Here is an 18,978-nt window from a genome sequence, read left to right on the forward strand (position 1 = left end):
CCTTCTAGACAGGAAGGCAACCCCTGCACAGAGAGTGTGGCTAGAACTAGTGTGTAATTTGTGGGGCTGACGATGCATAGATGCTCAAACAGAAATATTAGTTAATCCTTCTGTAGCTGGGGAATAGACCCAGGGGGAGTGTGGGACAGGAAGTGAAGAGAGGGAAGACAGAATAAAACCAGAATGATGCTCAAGATCAAGAAATTGGGGTGAGTGACAAACTAGCTTAGGCAAACATAAACAATGTAGGTTTCGGAGCAGATCACAAAAGTCATTGTGAGTCATCAGTGGCAGTGCTGTGATTTAAAAAATAAACATAGCATTTAGATAGCCTTGGGCTCTGAGAGAAACTGGTTGGATTATATGAGGTCCTGTCCCAGGGCACCTAAAGCTATAAATATGTCTCAGGTGGGGAAAGTAATTCAAAGGATTTTATTCCTATAAAAGATGATCTCAGTGCTCCAGCCTAAGATTTGTTTTGCCATGAAGTGGGAATCTTATACATGGAGTCCAGGGATCCGGGTTCATGTTTTGTCTCTATCACTATTTATTTGAAAATATGAGTTTCTTCGGGGTAGGTAATATTTTACTCGGGTCCCTGTCTAGCCTAAATCCTGGCACCCAGTAAGTTCTTAGTAAATATTTGCAGAATGAGCAAATGATTTGTTAAATAATTTGCTGTATGTGCTGAACTAAGGCTTTTTACCAAGAGTCTCAAAAAAGGAAACATGAGGTCAAGGTGGCCTACAGGTGCCTAATGATCCCAAGTTTTGGGGACATGAAGGCTGATATTTGCCTATCATCATGCTAAGAAGTGTTCAACCCATAGCATGATGAATCAAATCTAAACTCAGACCACAATGCTCAGTTCAAGAGATTACTTTCTCCACTTGGCCTCTCTTCACCATTCCATCAGCAAATTGTACCTCTGCTGACACTATTCTGCCTTGGTTATTTTGACTTGGGGTCATTACCTATTTCCCCATACTCCTGTCTCATTCCTGTCACCTGAGAACAGATTAATAGCTAACAGGTAGCCCTTACAAGATACTGGACACTAAGAGCTTTGAAATCATCAATGCATTTAATATCTAACATCCACAAAGTGGTCATATTGCTATTTCACAGATGATAATACTAAGGCCCAGACTGAGTAAATTGCTTTCCATTGGACTACTAGAAATGGCAGGAAAAAAAAATTCAAATCTGAGTGATCAGGCTTCAGAGACCTGCAATTTAATCAAGACCCTTTCTTTTTTATTTTTAAATACCCCATAACACACATCCCATGGTTCAGCACATAGTAGCTATGCAATAAATGCTTTCTGGATAAATGAATGACTGGATAAATGAATGAATATATATATATATATATAGGGGTTAACAGGGCCTGGGGGAGGGAGGCTGGGGGGGGTGGGAAGGTGTTTAGTGAATAAGAGTTTCTGTTTTGCAATGTGAAAAAGTTCCAGAGATTGCACACTAGTGTAAATATGCTTACACTACAGAAGAACATACTTTACAATAGTCTCCTGAGCTAAGTCCCTGGCCTTTTTAAAAAATGTTTTTTTTGTGTGTGGTTTTTTTTTTTTTTGAGACAGGGTCTCATTAAATTACCCGGGCTGGGGTTGAACTTGGGATCCTCCTGCCTAAGCCTCCCAGAGTGCTCGGATGACAAGCATGTACCACCTTACCCAGCATGTTATGTTATTTTTTTAAACTTCTTTTTTTTTTTTTGTACCAACGATCGAACTTGGGTCCTTGTGCTTGTGTGGCAGGCGCCGGAACCACTGAGCTAAATCCCCGGCCCATGTTATGTTATTTTATCACAAGTAAAATTTGTCAAAACTCAATGGTTGCCAGGAGTTGGGGGTAGTTGGGGAAAACGGATAAAAAATAGAACATAAGATTCTTAGGGCAGAAAATTATGCTGTGTGATATACTGTTATGAGCCCTAAACTACAGACTTTTGTTGATAAATCATATTGATATTTGTTCATTCATTATAGCAGGTGTATCACAATAGAATAAGATGCTTAGGATTAAAAAAAATGTTAAGGATGAAGGAAACTGAGGGTTAAGGGAGGATAAAAGCAAAAAGGGAAATACGAACTCCCTGTAATTTCTGCTCAATTTTTCTGTAAACCTGAAACTACTATAAAAAATGACTAGTGATAAAATTTAAAAATTTTTTTTTGTTTGAGCTAGGGTCTTGCTATGTAATTCAGGCTGGCCTTGGACTCAATATGTAGCTCAGGCTGGCCTTGAACTCTAGCAGTCCTCCTGCATCAGCCTCCCAAGTGCTGGGAATACAGGTAAGCATCACCATACCCGGCTCTTTTCCTTTTTTTCTCTGGCACAGATTCATCCAGAATAGATTTGATGACTCTTTCTCTTCCTTTTTTTTATGGTGCTAAGATCAAGGCCTTGTGCATGCTTAGCTCATGGTCTCCACTTGGTCTACACTTCCAGCCCTTCTTTTCAGATTATAGATTTGGAGGAACTAGAGCAGAGTTCTCAACCTGTAGTCTACATAAGAGTCATCCTAAAACCTGTTTTTTTATAGTTAACTCTCAACAGTGAAAGTTGGTCCGGTGAGAAGCCCAGCATAGATGGCAGTCACTTCCCTCCTATTTGTTCCCCCCTATTTCTTTCTCTTTCCACACTGTAGCCAGAGATCTTTCAAAATCCCAGGTCTGTCTGTGCCACCCTGCAGTTTTAAAACATCCATTTGTCCAGCAGTATTTATCAAGTGCTTTCATTGTGCAGGACACTGAAGTAGGTGCTAGAAGTACAATGAATATAATAGTCCTTTCCTGTGTTGGGGCAGGAGCCCACAAACCTGTTGGCAATCAAGTACATCATTAAACAAAGTATTATAATAGAGAATAGACTGGGAGAGTAACGTGAGATAGTGTTCACAGAGAGGGCTCTCTGAGGTGGCTGAAGTTCAAACCATTGTCAGCTGGGAGAACATTCCAGACAAAGAGAACAGCCTGTATAAAGGCTTAGAGTGGTGGATTGAAGAAAATGAGAGAAGAAGGGTGAGGCTGGTGTGAAGTGAGGCCAGAGAGCTGCACAGAGGCCAGGTCATAGAGAGCCCTGAAGGTCACTTTAAGGTAATTGCAGAGCAAAGGGAATGCCACTGAGAATTTTAAGCAAGACAGTAACACTATGCTATTTACATTATAAGATCATGCTGGCTGCTTTGTGGCAAACTTGCTGATTGCTCTGTGGCAGACTGGCCAGAGGAAGGCAAAAGTGAAAGCAGAAAAGCCAGCTATAAAGATGTAGAAGAGATGGCTGTCTAGGCTAGGCGAGGTGGCAGTGGAGATGGAGAGGGAAGAGAAATTCAAAATATATATTGGAAGTAGAATCCATAGGACTGGATTACAGATTGGTTATGGGAGGTGAGAAAAAGGCAGGAATCAAGGAAGCAATACCATCCATGGTCCTGGACAAGATAGCATCCTTCCTTAGGTCCTGTGCCTTAGGGGCCTTATGTACACACACACACACGCGCGCACACACACACACACACACACTTTTAATTACTCTGATACTCAGGAGCTGGTACTCAGCGCTGGCCCTGTGTGTCCCATCCATTTAACATTCCTTGCCTCACTTCTGTATCTTGCCCCAAGTACACAAAACACACTAAATACACATACAAAGAAAGGAATATATGTAAGTGCCTAGTTTGAGCAGCTTTGACATACGTATACAAGTGTGCAGCCACTATCTCTCAATCATGCATATAGACATTTCCATGCCTTGACTGAGGTTCGGTGGCTTGCCTGCTGCCCACAAAAGAAATGGCCACTGATCTGGGTTGTAGGGAGCATGTGAGTGGCAAGAGCTTTTGGGTAAGAGATAAAACACATCAACTAACTGGTCCTGTGAAATCTTTTTTTTTCAGACAGTGTGTGTATAATGAGGTACCATTTCCCAGAATAGCAGAATCTATTTTCTTCTTTTTGTATTTTAATTTATGATCTGGGAAGAACTCAGGAATCTGCATAGGAATTCATACATACTTTCCAATATTAAACAATTCTTACTATTCTTACATTTATTTATATGAAGGTCTAGTTGTAGCATGTGTGATGCATGATAACTGATTAAAAACTTTACTGCTTTAAGGAATGATGAAAACTACAAGTAGTGTGGTTTACATGATGAAGTAAAATAGAATTTTAATGTATTTATAATTTTTATAAATTTGTTTCAATACATAAATATAATTATTTATTACATAATTTATTATATGTTACTATAATAATATTTGACCATGGGCCTGCATCTCCTCCTTCCCTTCTGGATTTCTTTCCACCTGGGTTCCAAGGCCATGGCCAAGAGACAGGGTGAAGAATAGCAGGCAGGTGTTGAGAGAGGAAGTGATTAAATGTTGGATGCGGGTCTAGTGGTTGTGAGGTCAAAGCCAGGGCCCCCTGGGAAGACCAGACATGAGGATGCTGGCTACCTCCCTGCCTGGAAGGAAGAAGGATGTCCGGGGGTTAGGGATGACACTAGTGTTTTTGGCCATGGGAGAGAAGTGAAATGTCTAAGGAGGAGGAGGGGTGGGAGCTGCAGGATGTCCATATTGGCCTATGTTGCAAAAATAAATTCACCTGAAAATAAATATGTACATAAGCAAGTGCAGATTTTTTAAAAAACCAACTCCACCTTCTTGCTCTACTTTACTAAGGATGAGGGTAGAATTATAAGCTGAAGAGGGAAACAAAGAGTTTTTAGAGTCCAGCTGCTTTGGGGAAATCACAAGTGAGGCTTGTCACTATCTTTGTTTCTTCTTCGGTATGAAAAATACCTTGCCTGACATGGGCACCCTGCCACCATTGGAAGAACCGTGAGAATCCAGTTTGTTCTCAAAACACTGTAATGTGGGAGGTTAGGTCACACAGAACTTTGCTTTCCCGAATGCTGACCCTGACCAAAACTACATAAATGAATAAATAATACCTAGACAATGTCCTGGAAGAAACACTGAAGTGATTATCAGGGCACATGGCTTCTGGTCTAGCATGCTTCTAACCGAACTGTGTTCCGGGGAGCAAGTCACTTTCCCTCTCTGCCCTTCAGCTGTTCCATAAATGAAAATGAGGGGATGCACCAAAAGACCCGAGGCTACTTCTGTCTCTAGGGATAAATGTTCTTTCTAAACCCTTGCAGAGACAAAAATGGGAGCTAGGGAGAAGAAAGAAAATGCTGAGCTGGATGATGGAACTGAATATCCCAGAACTGAAAGAGAATCTAAGAGGTTGAATTGCTCATTCATTCATTCATTCATTCATCCATTCTCTTATTTATTTAGTATTGGTACTGTAGGGAAAAGGGTCTGTAGTCAGGGAAAGAATAGAATAAGAGCCTCATTAGGCTTTCAGGGTAATCTTGACTAGAAGGAGTTAAATTTTTACTGGAGGAATTCCTCTGGGAGCAATTAAAAGGACGAGAGGGGAGAGAGAGAGAAAAGAAAACCATGTATACAAAGGAACCAGATAGCACAAATGGCATAAAAACTCACATCAAAGACCAGAGGGAGAGCTGATAGGCAGAGCACAGAGGAAGCCAGGTGCAGGAAAACTAAGATAGCCGCCCTTCCCCACCTCTAGTTTTGGCCTGGAACTCATCCAAGACAATCCAGACAGCCAATCAGATTGTGGCAAGTTCCAAGTATTCACCTAGGAAGAAGGGCCCATAAAACCCAGTAAAAGAAGCTGGGAACAAAAGTCCTGCAGATATTCATCCAGATCCCCTGCCCTCTCTCCAGGGTAGCTTGTCTCTGTTTTCTTTTTTTCTACTTACAAATAAAGCATCTTCCTTTCTTAAAACTCCGCCCCTCTAATTCATTGTTGGTGCCGAGCTTTTGATCCCGGCTAGCTGCTCAACCCAGATATAGCACTACCTGAGCCTAGCCCTGTGTAGAGAAATGAGGACCAGAAATGATCAGACTCAATTCCTATTTTCATGGATCTCAGTGTAGAGAACAGAGGCAAGAAGATGACTAAGTGATTATGCTATTGAGATCTATGATCCAGAGACTGAGTTTGGAGGGTGGGGGTACGGAGTAGCTGAGATCTGCCTGTCTTGCAGAGGCCACAAAAAGGATTCCAGATGAGGAATCTACTCAGAGTAAGTTGATGTTCACCAGTAGGTAAAGGGGAAAATAGCAGACAGTACATGCACAGATGTTGCTAGGTGACTCAGTCATTCCAATCCTAGGTCCTGCCTTGCAGCTTTTCAGGTGAAGATGGCCCAGGATTTTGGAAATGATTAGGCCAGAGTTTCTCCAATCCAAGTCTGTAGACCCCTTTCGGGGTTAATATATTTTTATGTGCTTAGCACTTGTCTATGAAAATTTTTAAATGGTCTGTTTCATTTGGTGATAATGCAGTGGGAGGTACCTGGGCATACCAAGTCTCAAAAGAACTTGTGCCAGAGCAAGATGTACCATATTCAGGTTACAAGTAACAGTTCACTTTCAGCAAAATAATGACTTCTGCCATATTAAATTGAAATATTTATTTCATTTTATAGGGTTAGCAGTTTGGCTATTTCTCGTTTGTCTTGCTTTAGAGTTTTAGAACAGCCATAAACACAAGGAATTTATACTGAATTAACTGCTTATAAATATGGAAGTGGTATTAAAATAAAAATAATTTAACTTTGGTGTGCATCTTTAAGCATTTTAAACAGAGGCTCATCCATTACTTGAGTTTGAGAAACATTCTGTTAACTGTTTGGTGAACAATCCTCATTGTTCAGAACTTCTTGCTTGAGTTGAATGGGAGTCTTTCCTACTACCATCTTAGGTGACCTCCAAAGAGATGAATCATAACCTACTATCACATAGTTCAAAAAAAAAGGTGCACATCTTTCAGGGGAAAGTACAGCTGATAGGTACTTTACTGCTTTCCAATATGGACTCTACTTTAGGCACATGGTTGATACCTTACCAGTGTTTACTAAATGACTTAGGTAAAGTCCTTCATCTCTCCAAGCTCCAGCTTCCTAATCTGTAAGAAAGTCATTCCAACCGGGCATGGTAGTACACATCTATAGTCCCACCACTCAGGAGGCTGAGGCAGGAGAATAACTGCAAGTTCAAGGCCAGCCTGGGCTACATAGTTAAAGGCCAGCCTGAATTACATAGCAAGACTGTCTCAAAAAACCAAAAAAAAAAAAAAAAAAGTCATGCCAATGATACTTTACCCTTCAGGGTTGTTGTTAGGATTAATTGGGCAAGTGCCTGGAATACAATAATAGGTCTAACAGCTACCATTAATATTAGGCACATTTCTTACTTTGTCTCTAATCTTCCCAACAAGTCTCCACAGAGATGGTTATCTCAATTTTACAGCTCAACAAATAGGCACAGAGAAGTGAAGGGAATTTGCTCAAATAGCTGAACTGGGGTTCAAACCAAACTCTGAGATGTGCAAATTACCTTTGTTGTGACCATTGCACATGCATGACTCCAACTCTGTTATCTCCACCTGTGTAAGTCCTCCCTGTCTTTGAAAATCCTTACCAGTATTAAGCTCTCCTCCTGTGCTCATTCATACTTTTTGCTTGGCCTCATGGGTTACAGAAATTTCATCTAGCTTTGCATCATTCAGGATCAGTTTACCCACAACACACTTGCTGCTAATGGTACAGATTATTGGCTGTCTAGGAACAACTGAATGTTCCCTGGCACTGAGCTCTCATCCAGTGAAATCACCCACTTCTAAAGCCTCTTCCCAGAAAAACCCCACCACTCCTCTTCCTTGGCTGTGTCCCCAGGGACCGACTTAGGTATTTGTTACATTGAATAGAATTGAATGGAGCCAGAAGACTTGGGCTCCAACTCCTGTTCTGTGACTCTAATGCCTGATTTGGAAAAGTCATTCCTGGTCTCTGGGGTTCACATTTTGTATAATGGGGTAAGGGGTGTGTGTGTGTGGAATGGGTGTTTGGTGAAATTCTATCTATCTTTAACATTCTGTACTGTTTTTGTAGCTAGAGCATCAGGACGAGACCTTTGGTCAGATTAAATTTCTTGTAGAAAAGGTACTTCTTTTTTTTTTGAGACAGAGTCTTGCTGTGTAGTTCAGGCTGGCCTTAAACTCACTATGTAGCCCAGGATGGCCTTGAATGAGATGATCCTCCTAAGTGCTGGGATCACTGTATAGGTGTGTGCCACCATGCCCAGCACAGCAGAGAACTTTTTGAAATTACATTTTTTGTAGTATATATTTATGAATTGTAACAAGGTAAAAAATGGATTTTGAAAACAAAATGTACCAGTCATGTTTCCTTCCAGGGAATGCCATGCTCATCAATAAAGACAAGATCATGAAAGTTGAGCCTTTCTCCCCAATTCTTATTTATTTATTTATTTATTTATTTATTTATTTTCGAGACAGAGTCTATGTAGTTCAGGTTGGCCTTGCACTCATGGCAGTCCTCCTGCCTGAGCCTCCCAAGTGATGAAACTATAGGCGTGCACCATCATGGCCATCTTTTTAAAGTACAATTAAAGTTTTTTATGATTCTGTTATCCAAATGTCCTGGCTGGCTCACCAAAATGTAATTGGGCAACTCCTTCTCAAAGTGGTTTGTCAATTAAATGTTACCAGGTTCTAGGTTGCTCATCTCTCCTTCTGGAGTTAGATTCCAGGTTCTTCTCATCTTGAACAAAGAATTGAATGAAATGAGCAAAAAGTGGTGGCAAAATTTATTGAAAAAGTAAAAGTGAAGAGCGAGAGAGAAACTGGCTAAGCAGAGTGAGATTGGGCCAAGTAAAAGGAAAATGCAAGATAAAAGAACACCCTGGAGAAGCAGGGCAGGGCAGGATATTATTATGAGGAAAGGCAAGATAGCAAGCTCTTTGTGGTGTCTGCATCTCTTTATACTGTCCAAATCTTGAGGAAACCCACAAGAACTTCTACATACAGGTCCTGTGAGGCAATGCTGGGATCTCACACCTCAGGCTGACATCAAGTTGAGGCCATTCTTTTGAAAACCTGCTGCCATTCTCATGAGAAGTCTACATGCCTGGCTTTGGGAACTGTTCTGTGCATGTGTTCTAGAATCTTGTAATTAACAGGTCACACCTACATCCCCTGCCACCTTTGCCATGCCCTAATCTATGTCAATTCCGTTTTATCTCCTTTGTTACCTTACTAGCTATAATACTTTTTTATTCTTTTATTGATATTTTAGAGTTTAGAATATATATCTTTAACTTTCCTAGTCTATTTTTAAGTTATATTATGCCATTTCATATATGATATGTGTCATAAAATTAATATACTTCCACATCTCCTCCTCTGCCTTTTGCGCTATTTGCTAATTTATTTATTTTTGTGATACTGGGGATTGAACCTAGGGCATTCACACTAAGCTATACCCCCAGCATTTTTTTTTTTTTTGAGAAAGGCTGTTGGTAAATTTGTAAGTTGGCCATTCTGGGCTGGAACTTGGAGTCCTCTTGCCTCAGCCTCCCAGAATTCTGGGATTACAGTTGTGTGCCACTGCATCTAGAACACATTTTATCTTTACATGTGTTATAACTTTATGTTACCTTGTAATTTTTGTTACTTACATCTCTTTCTTTGAAAGAGTGGTACATAATCATTGAATTTGATTTGGTTCATGATCAATTTGGTTTGTGACCAGAATCATAGAAAGAATTAAGTTCATAAACTGAGGTACCACTATAATAAGAATTTTTTTTTGGTGAGAAAGGATCTCAGTATGTAATTCAGTCTGGCTGGAACTCACTGTGTAGCCCAGGCTGGTCTTGAGCTCACAGTAGTCCTCCTGCATCAGCCTCCCACGTGCTAGGATTATATCTGGCTTATTTTCCTTCTTACTAAAGAATTATGCGTAGCATTTCTTGGCATCCTTGTCTCCTGGTAATGAAGTCTTTAAGTTTTGTATGTTGGAAAAAAGTTTTGTCTTGATTTTTTTAAATGATACCCTTCACTGGTTATAGAATTCTCAATTCATATATTTTTCAATGAAAAATATTGCTACACTGTTTTCTCACTTGCATTGTTTCCAAAACTACATGTTATCATCGTTATCTTTATTCCTTTATAGGTAACACGTCTTTTTTTCTCTGCTGTCAATATTTTCTCTTTCTCACTATTTTGAAGAATAATTTGGCTAAGATCCCCCAACCCATCCCCGCTGAGGACCAAATCCAGGGACATGCACATGATAGGCAAGCACTCTACTACTAAGCTCTATCTCAGTAAATGATGTATCTTGATGTAGTTTTCTCCGTGTTTCTTGTGTTTGGCATCTGCTGAGATTTTGCCTCCCCCTAAAGGGTTGATAGTTTTAATCAAATTTTTAAAAATGTAAACTGTTATTTCTTCAAATTTTTTTATCCCTTCTTTCTCTTTGCGAACTCCAATTGCATGTGCTATATATTAGACTTTTTTTAAATTAAATTCTTTTATTGGTACATTGTAGGTATACAACACAATTACATTTCTCATTGGGAATTGTACCTTTACATAATGCATCTTGGTTCTTATTTTTTCCCCATTCCTAGCCCTCCCTTCACACCCTCCACCCTTCCTTATTTACAAAGACTTTATTTCCATTTTTTCCATTTCTCATCATTTTTCCTTTCCCTTCTTTCCTTTCCCCTGCCCCTCCCACTACCCCTACCCCTTTGGAGCTTTTCTTCCTATTTTACATTATCAATTATTCATTCTAATCATTGGTACATTTTAGGTATACAATATAATGACATTCATCATTGGAAATTTGCACCTTTACATAGTCTCTCTTGGTTCTTATTTTTCACCCTTGTCCAGCCCTCCCTTCAACCCCTCCATTCCTCCCTATTTACAAAGATTTTGTTCCTATTTTTCCATTTTCTCATATTAATCCCATTCCCTTCTATCCTTTCCCCTAGCCCTCCCACTTCCTTCCCCTTTGCCCCTTTTCTTCCTATTTCACATTACTTATTATACATTTAGTCCTTATTTACACTTTCAGTTTCTCACACCAGAGAAACTATTCAGTATTTATTCATGTGTGTCCTATTTATTTCACTTAAGAGTATCGCCTCAAGGTGCATCCACTTAGCTATAAATGTCTCTAATTTCTCATTTTTTATGGCTGAGTAGTACTCCATTTTATAAAAAAACCACATTTTCTTGATCCAGTCTCCAGTTGATGGGCATTTGGGCTGTTTCCAAGTTTTAGCTATTACAAACTGAGCTGCTATGAACATGGGCACACATATATCACTGTGGTATGATTCTTCTAATTCTTTGTGGAAGATCCCCAGCAGTGGAATAGCGGGGTCAAATGGGACTTCCAGTCCTAGTTCTTTGAGGTATCTCCATACTGATTTCCACAGTGGTTGCATCAGTCTACACTCCCACCAGCAGTGGAGCAGGGTTCCTCTTTCCCCACAGCCCCGACAGCATTTATTATTGGTTGATTTCATGATAGCAGCCATTCTTTCTGGAGTGAAGTGGAATCTCAGCATTGTTTTCATTTGCATCTCTCGAATGACCAGTGATGTTGAACATTTTTTCATGTATTTATTTGCTATTTCTACTTCTTTGTCTGAGAAATGTCTGTTCATTTCAGATGCCCATTTTTCGATTGGGTCTTTAAATTTGGGAGGTCTGATCTTTTTAAGTTCTTTATAGATTCAAGATAGTAGACCTTTGTCTGAGGAAGAGCAGGTGATGATTTTTTCCCACATTGTGGGTTGTCTCTTCACACTGCTGGTGGTTTCTCTTGCTGTGCAGAAGCCTTTTAATAAGAAGAGATCCCACTCGTTGATTGTTTGTGCTAGTTCACGGGCAACTGAGGTTTTGCTCATAAAATCTTTTCCTACACAGATGTCTTCAAGGGTTCTACCTAACCTCTGTTCCAACTGGTTCAGAGTTTCTATTTTAATATTTAGATCTTTAATCCATTTTGATTTTAGTTTAGTGCATGGTGAGAGATATAGGTCTAGTTTTAATCTTTGGCAAGTTGAAGCCCAGTTTTTCCAGCACCATTTATTAAAGAGGCTATCTTTCCTCCAGTGAGAGTGTTTGGCTCCTTTATCGAGGAGATGGCTGGGTGTGTCTGGCGTTGTTTCTGCATCTTCTAATCTGTTCCACTGGTCCTCAAGTCTGTTTCTTTGCCAGTACCATGCTGTTTTTATCACAGTAGCTTTGTAGTATAGTTGCAGGTTGGGGATTGTGATACCCCCTGCCATGTCTCTGTTACCTAGAATTGCTTTTGCTATTCTGGGTCTCTTCTTGTTCCAAATGAATTTTTGGATTTTTTTCTCAAGGTCTATGAAGTATGCTTCTGGGATCTCAATTGGAATTGCATTAAATCTATATAGCAGTTTTTGAAGTATGGCCATTTTCACTATATTAATCCTTCCTACCCAGGAGCAGGGGATGTCTGTCCATTGTCTGATATCATCTTCAATCTCTCTTTTCAGAGTGCCATAGTTTTCAGATAAGAGGTCTTTGATTTCTTTCATTAGGATGATGCCTAGGTATTTCAGTTTTTTGGATGCTATTGTGAAAGGAATTATTTGCCCTATTTCTCTCTCAGTGAGTCTGTCATTGGTGTAGAGGAAAGCTATTGATTTTTGTGTGTTGACCTTGTAACCAGCTACTTGACTGAATTTGGTTATTAAGTCTAGAAGACTTTTGGTGGAGTTCTTGGGGTCTTCTATATAGAGTATCATGTCATCTGCAAATAATGACAATTTGACTTCTTCATTACCTATCTTTATTCCTTTTATTTCTTTCTCTTGTCTAATTGCCGTGGCTAATGTTTCCAGAACTATATTGAACAAGAGTGGTGATAGTGGACATCCTTGTCTTGTTCCTGATTTTAGTGTGAAGGATTTCAGTTTTTGACCATTTAGTATGATATTGGCTGTTGGTTTTTCATAGATGGCTTCTATCAGTTTGAGGTAGAGACCATCTATTCCAATTTTTTGTAGGGTTTTTATGATAAATGCATGTTGGATTTTGTCAAATGCTTTTTCTGCCTCTGTGGAGATAATCATATGGTTTTTGTCCTTGGCTCTATTGATATAGTGTATTACATTGATTGATTTTTATATATTGAACCATCCCTGCATCCCTGAGATGAATCCCACTTGATCAGGGTGTATGATCTTCTTGATGATCTTCTGCATTCTGTTTGCCATTATCTTATTAAGGATTTTTGCATCTATGTTCATCAGTGAGATTGGCCTATAGTTCTCTTTTTCAGTTGGGTCTTCCTCTGCTTTGGGGATCAAGGTGATGTTTGATTCCAGGAATGAATTTGGAAGTATTGCTTCCCTTTCAATTTCATCGAAGAGTTTCAACGGTAGTGGCAGCAGTTCCTCTCTAAATGTCTTGTAGAATTCAGCAGTGAAGCCACCAGTGCCCGGGCTTTTCTTAGTTGATAAGTTTTTAGTTACATTTTTAATTTCATTGGTTGATATTGGGTTGTTCAGAATTTTTAGGTCTTCTTCGTTCAACTTTGGTAATTCATATGTATCTAGGAATGTGTCCATTTCTTCTGTGTTGTCCATCTTATTGGCGTATAGGTTCTGGAAGTAGGTATTGATGATCATCTGGATTTCTGCTGGGTCTGTTGTAGTTTCACCCTTTTCATTCCTAATTACATGGATTTGGGCCTTTTCTTTCCTTTTTCTGACAAGGTTGGCTAAAGGTTTGTCAATTTTGTTGATTCTTTCGAAGAACCAACTCTTGGCTTCATTGATTTTTTGTATTGTTCTCTTAGTCTCCATTGCATTGATTTCTCCTCTGATCTTTATAATTTCCTCCCTTGTTTTGGGGTTGTCTTGCTCTTCTTTTTCTAGAAGCTTGAGGTTCAGCATCAGGTTGTTTAATTGGGCTTGTTCTGTTTTCCTAATATGCATATTCACTGCTATGAATTTCCCTCGTAAGACTGCTTTCGTTGTGTCCCATAGATTCCGATATGTTGTATTGTCATTGTCATTTAATTGAAGGAACTGTCTGATTTCTTCTTTAATTTCCTCTGTGACCCATTGGTTATTCAGGAGTGTGTTGTTCAGTTTCCACGTGTTTATGAAATGTTTTGAGTTTCTTTTGCTATGGATCTCCAATTTCATTGCACTATGGCCTGATAATATACAGGGAATAACTTCAATTCCTTTGCACTTACTTAAACATGTTCTATGCACCAATATGTGATGTGTTTTGGAGAATGACCCATGTGCAGCTGTGAAGAATGTGTATTCTGATTTTGTGGGGTGGAAGACTCTGTAAACATCTGTTAAGTTCATTTGTTCAAGAGTTCGATTGAGTTCTAGTATTTCATCACTTAGTTTTAGTCTAGTTGATCTATCTATTTGTGACAGTGGGGTGTTGAGGTCCCCCACTGCAATTGTATTAGTGCATATATGACATTTCATGTCTGTTAGTATTTGTTTTATATAGTTGGGTGCACTAGTGTTTGGTGCATAGATATTTATGATTGTCATCTCTTCCTCTTGGATTCTTTCCTTTACAAGGATGTAGTGTCCTTCTTCATCTCTCTTAATCAGTGTTGATTTGAAATCTACTTGATCTGCCAAGAGGATAGCTACTCCTGCTTTTTTTTGTGTTCCCGTCGCATGGAGTATTGTTTTCCACCCTTTAACTTTCAGTCTATGAGTTTCCTTTTGAATTAAGTGTGTTTCTTGTATGCAGCATATTGTTGGATTTTGCTTCTTGACCCATTCTGCCAGTCTGTTTCTTTTGATTGGTGAATTGAGACCATTAACATTGATGGTTTTAACTGAAACGTATTGACTTGTCATTGCCACGACTTTTTCTTTTTGTTGGGTTCTCCCCCTTTACATTGAATTTCTTGTCATGCCAGATGGGTACATTCTGCTTTGCTTCCTGGGGTTGTGATCCTCAATGTCTGTTCCTAGGATATTGTTTAAAATTCTTTGGAGTGCTGGTTTGGTATTCACGAAGTTCCTAAGGTTCTCTTTGTCATGAAAGTATCTTATTTCTCCATCAATGTTGAAAGATAGTTTTGCAGGGTACATCGATCTGGGTTGGAGGCTGTTTTCTTTTAGGGCTTGGAATATGTCACTCCAAGCTCTTCTTGCCTTGATGGTTTGTGTTGAGAAGTCTGCTGTGATTCTGATGGTCTTTCCTTTGTATGTGATTTGTTTCTTTTCTCTGACTGCTTGGAGAACTTTGTTCTTCTCTTGTGTTTCTGGAATCTTAACAATTATATGCCTATGTGTAGATTTTTTTTGATCAAGGCTATTTGGAGTCCTATATGTCTCACTTATCTGTATGTCAAGCTCTTTTCCCCTGCTTGGGAAGTTTTCTGCCATTATTTCTGTGAAGAGATTTTTTATGTCATCTCCACTCTCTCCTGTTTCTTCATTGAGCCCAATCAGTCTTATGTTATTCTTCTTTACATCATCTAGCAGCTGCTGGATTGATTTCTCATGTTCCCCTATAATTTTGAAGCAATTTTTCTTTTCCTGGTCATTAATTGCAATCTTATCTTCTATATCTGAAATTCTGTCCTCACATTGGCTCATTCTGCTCTGTAGACTTTCAATGGAGTTTTTCATGTCCTGGAAATCTATTTGCATCTGTTTTATGGATTCCATTTGTTTCTTATGTTGGGATTCCATCATGTTCCTGAGCTCCTCTCTAGATTTATTAATCATGTCTTGCACTATGGGCACAATCTCTGCTGTTATCTGAGAAATTATTTCTGATTTCATTTTTTCCAGATCCTCTTTTGTTGCCAGTTCAGTGGGTCCAGGTGGTTGAGTATCAGAGTGTTCCATCTCGTTTCCCTTTTGGGTTGCTGTAGGTGATCTGGAAGTCTGGTTTTGAGACTTATTTATGTGTTTTCTCATTTCGACTGGGGCGGGGGGCTGTTAGCGCCTGCCCGGATTATCTCCTCTGAGCTGGGAGAGGTGGGACAGGGGCCAGGAGCAGTGGTAGGGATGGTGACCCAAAAGCCCTTTCCTGTGGGCTGGGAGCAGTGAGAGGGATGGTGGCTGGGAAGCCCCTTCCTCTGGACCAGGAGCAGTGGGATGGTGGCTCAGAAGCCCCTACCTCTGGGCCAGGAGTGGTGGGAGGGATGGTGGCTCGGAAGCCCCTTCCTCTGGGCCAGGAGCAGCGGGACAGAAGGTGGCCCAAAAGCCCTTTCCTCTGGGCTGGGAGCAGCGGGAGGGATGGTGACCAGGAAGCCCCTTCCTCTGGACCAGGAGCAGTGGGATGGCAGCTCAGAAGCCCCTACCTCTGGGCCGGGAGCAGCGGGACTCAATACCTTGGTCTGGTGGTCTGGTATCCTCTGTGTCTTTGTAGTATGGAACCAGGTGGCTCCCCATCTGCAGGGGGGTGATTTGGCATGTCCTGCATGACTCAGGACCTCGGCAGGGCATGGGCCAACCTGCCTGTCTGCAGCGGGGCAATTCGGTGTCTTCTGCGTGACTTGGGACCTCGGTAGGGCTATATTAGAATGTTTAAAGTTGTCCTAAAACTCATTCATGCTCTTTACTTAGCTCTATTCATTAATAATATTCTCAATTCATTTTTATTTCTGCTTTTCATTTGGTATAGTTTATATTTCTGTGATTTCAAATTCACTAATCTTTTGTTCTTATGCCTTATCCATAATTAATGTCATCTAGTGTATTTGCTATCATCAACATTGAGATTTTCATTTCTAAAAGTTTGATTTGAGTCTCCTTTATATTTCTATGTTTCTGTTAAACTTCTGAGCATATGGAATACAGTTATAATAACTATTTCAGTGTCCTCTATAATTCTAATATCTGTGTCAGTTTTGAGTAAATTTTCATTGATGGATTATTCTCATTATGAGCACATTTGCATGCCTCTTTGCTTGTCTCCAAATCATTCCTTAGATGTCAGACACTGTGATTTCTATCTTTTGAATCCTGCATATTTTTATTTTTATTGTTTTGGTGCCAGGAATTAAACTCAGTACCTTGTGTTTGCCAGGCAGGCAAAGCACCGCTGAGCTACACCCCTGGCCCAATATTTTGATATTCTTATAGATACTCTTCAGTGTTAGTCTGCAAAATGATTAAATTAATTAGAAACAGTTTGATTCTCTGGTCTTGACTATATTGCTTTTTAGATGGATTTAGATTAGTGCTCATTCTAGGGCTAATTATTTCCATTACTTAATGAAGATTTTCCTAATTCAGTGGCCTGTGAAATACAAGTTTTCCAGTCTGGCTGGTTGGAAGATACCCTATGCCTGGATGGTACTGAGCATTGCATCTGTCCACTTGCCTGGTTCTTTTACTGGTCTTGGTAAGTTTTCTCACATGCACACTCAGATCATTACTCAACTCAAAGATACAAGCAAGGCTTTCTTCAGAGATCTTTGGAGTTCTGTCTGGATGAATTTCTCTCCATTTTGTACTGGGCCTTTGAATTCTTACCTGCTGAAAAATTGCTGCATGTTATAATTGATGAATTATATTAGTGAGAATATTTATTGAGCAGTTATTTCTGAATGAGGAGACTGAGCTAAGAGAAGTTAACTTATCAAAAGCCACTAAAATGGAGATGATGTGTCTTTAGCACCCGCATTTTAAACCATTAAATTGTACTGCCTTCCCATATGTTTAATGTGGCATTATTTTATAATCTTCACAATAAGCTAGTATTAAATCTGTTACTGGAAGGTGGGTCCCAGGGGAATTTTTCCAGGTTCCTGGTGTCCTGAACACAGAATTGAACAAGATGCACAGAAAAGGTAGCAGGGATACACATTTATTGGAGATGGAAAAGAAGTGCATTCTGCAGAATGAGAGTGGGCTGCTGGACAGGCTCACAGCAGCCCTGAGGATAAGAGAGAGGGATCTTTTGTATCAAATTCATGGATTGGCTTCTCCTCATGAAAATAAAGCATTGGGATAGTTGTCTTATCAAAAACTCATTTGGTCTAGTGCCAGATTTAGACTGCCCCATTGAAGACCGCCTTGGTTTGGTGCCAGATGTAAATGAAAAATTGAAAATAGCACTTTTCTAACTGGTTTTTTGTCCAGTGCTCAGGAGCTGCAGAGTCATCCTGAGCCCTGTATTCTGCACTTGTGCCCTGGGTCTCCATGGCTTTGACAGATTTTGCCTACTTGTTTAACTGGGTTGCTCCAGCCCTAATCTCCTACCTCAAATTTATGGTTTGGTTTATAATCAATCATGAGTTAGAATAAAGAAAATTTTTAGCACAGAAAATAAGAGTATGTGAGATCATTTGAATTACTTAATAATGATAGGCATTACTAACATATATCAAGCACTTATGGTAGACCAGACATCTTGCTGAATGGTCTGCATGAACCACTGTGCAACTGAACAGTCACCCTGGGATAACAGTGGTTTTAGCCAAATTCATTGTCTCTTTCCCTGACCTCTTTGTTCAGCTATCTGCTCCATATGGTATAACACCCAGTTGATAGGGTCCTTTAATTGCTTACTAATTGCTTGCTCATTTTTTCCACCAATACCCTGTGGCATAAATTGCTCTACAGCCTAATTTGCAAGACTAGATCTTTTTTTTTTTTTTTTTGAGAAAAGGTCTCCCTATGCAGTTCAGGCTGGACTTCAACTTACTATATAGCTCGGGCTAGCCTTGAACTCACAGTGATCCTCCTGCCTCAGCCTATTTTCAGGACTAGATTTTGAAACCAGTCTCTGAAGTTCATAATGACTCTGAGGGCTTTTTTCTGCTTCTCCCTGGTTCTATCTAATAAAATAGCAACCTGTGGTTTAGCTTGTTGCTCTCATAGATTTATCAGCCTCTTAATTACTTACCCCTCAAAATCTTTGTTGTTTTCAGAACAACCCTAGACTTGGACTTACCACACTTTGCTTCAGGTAACACCAGTTCCTTTGGGAAGAACTTTTAGAATTCTTTGTTCTCATACTCGCCTCTACATCTGGACAAAAGTATCAG

Source organism: Heterocephalus glaber, unplaced genomic scaffold, assembly GCF_053883595.1.
Source record: "Heterocephalus glaber isolate CG9 unplaced genomic scaffold, H.glaber_assembly_v1.0 deba00001428, whole genome shotgun sequence".
Taxonomy (NCBI): domain Eukaryota; kingdom Metazoa; phylum Chordata; class Mammalia; order Rodentia; family Bathyergidae; genus Heterocephalus; species Heterocephalus glaber.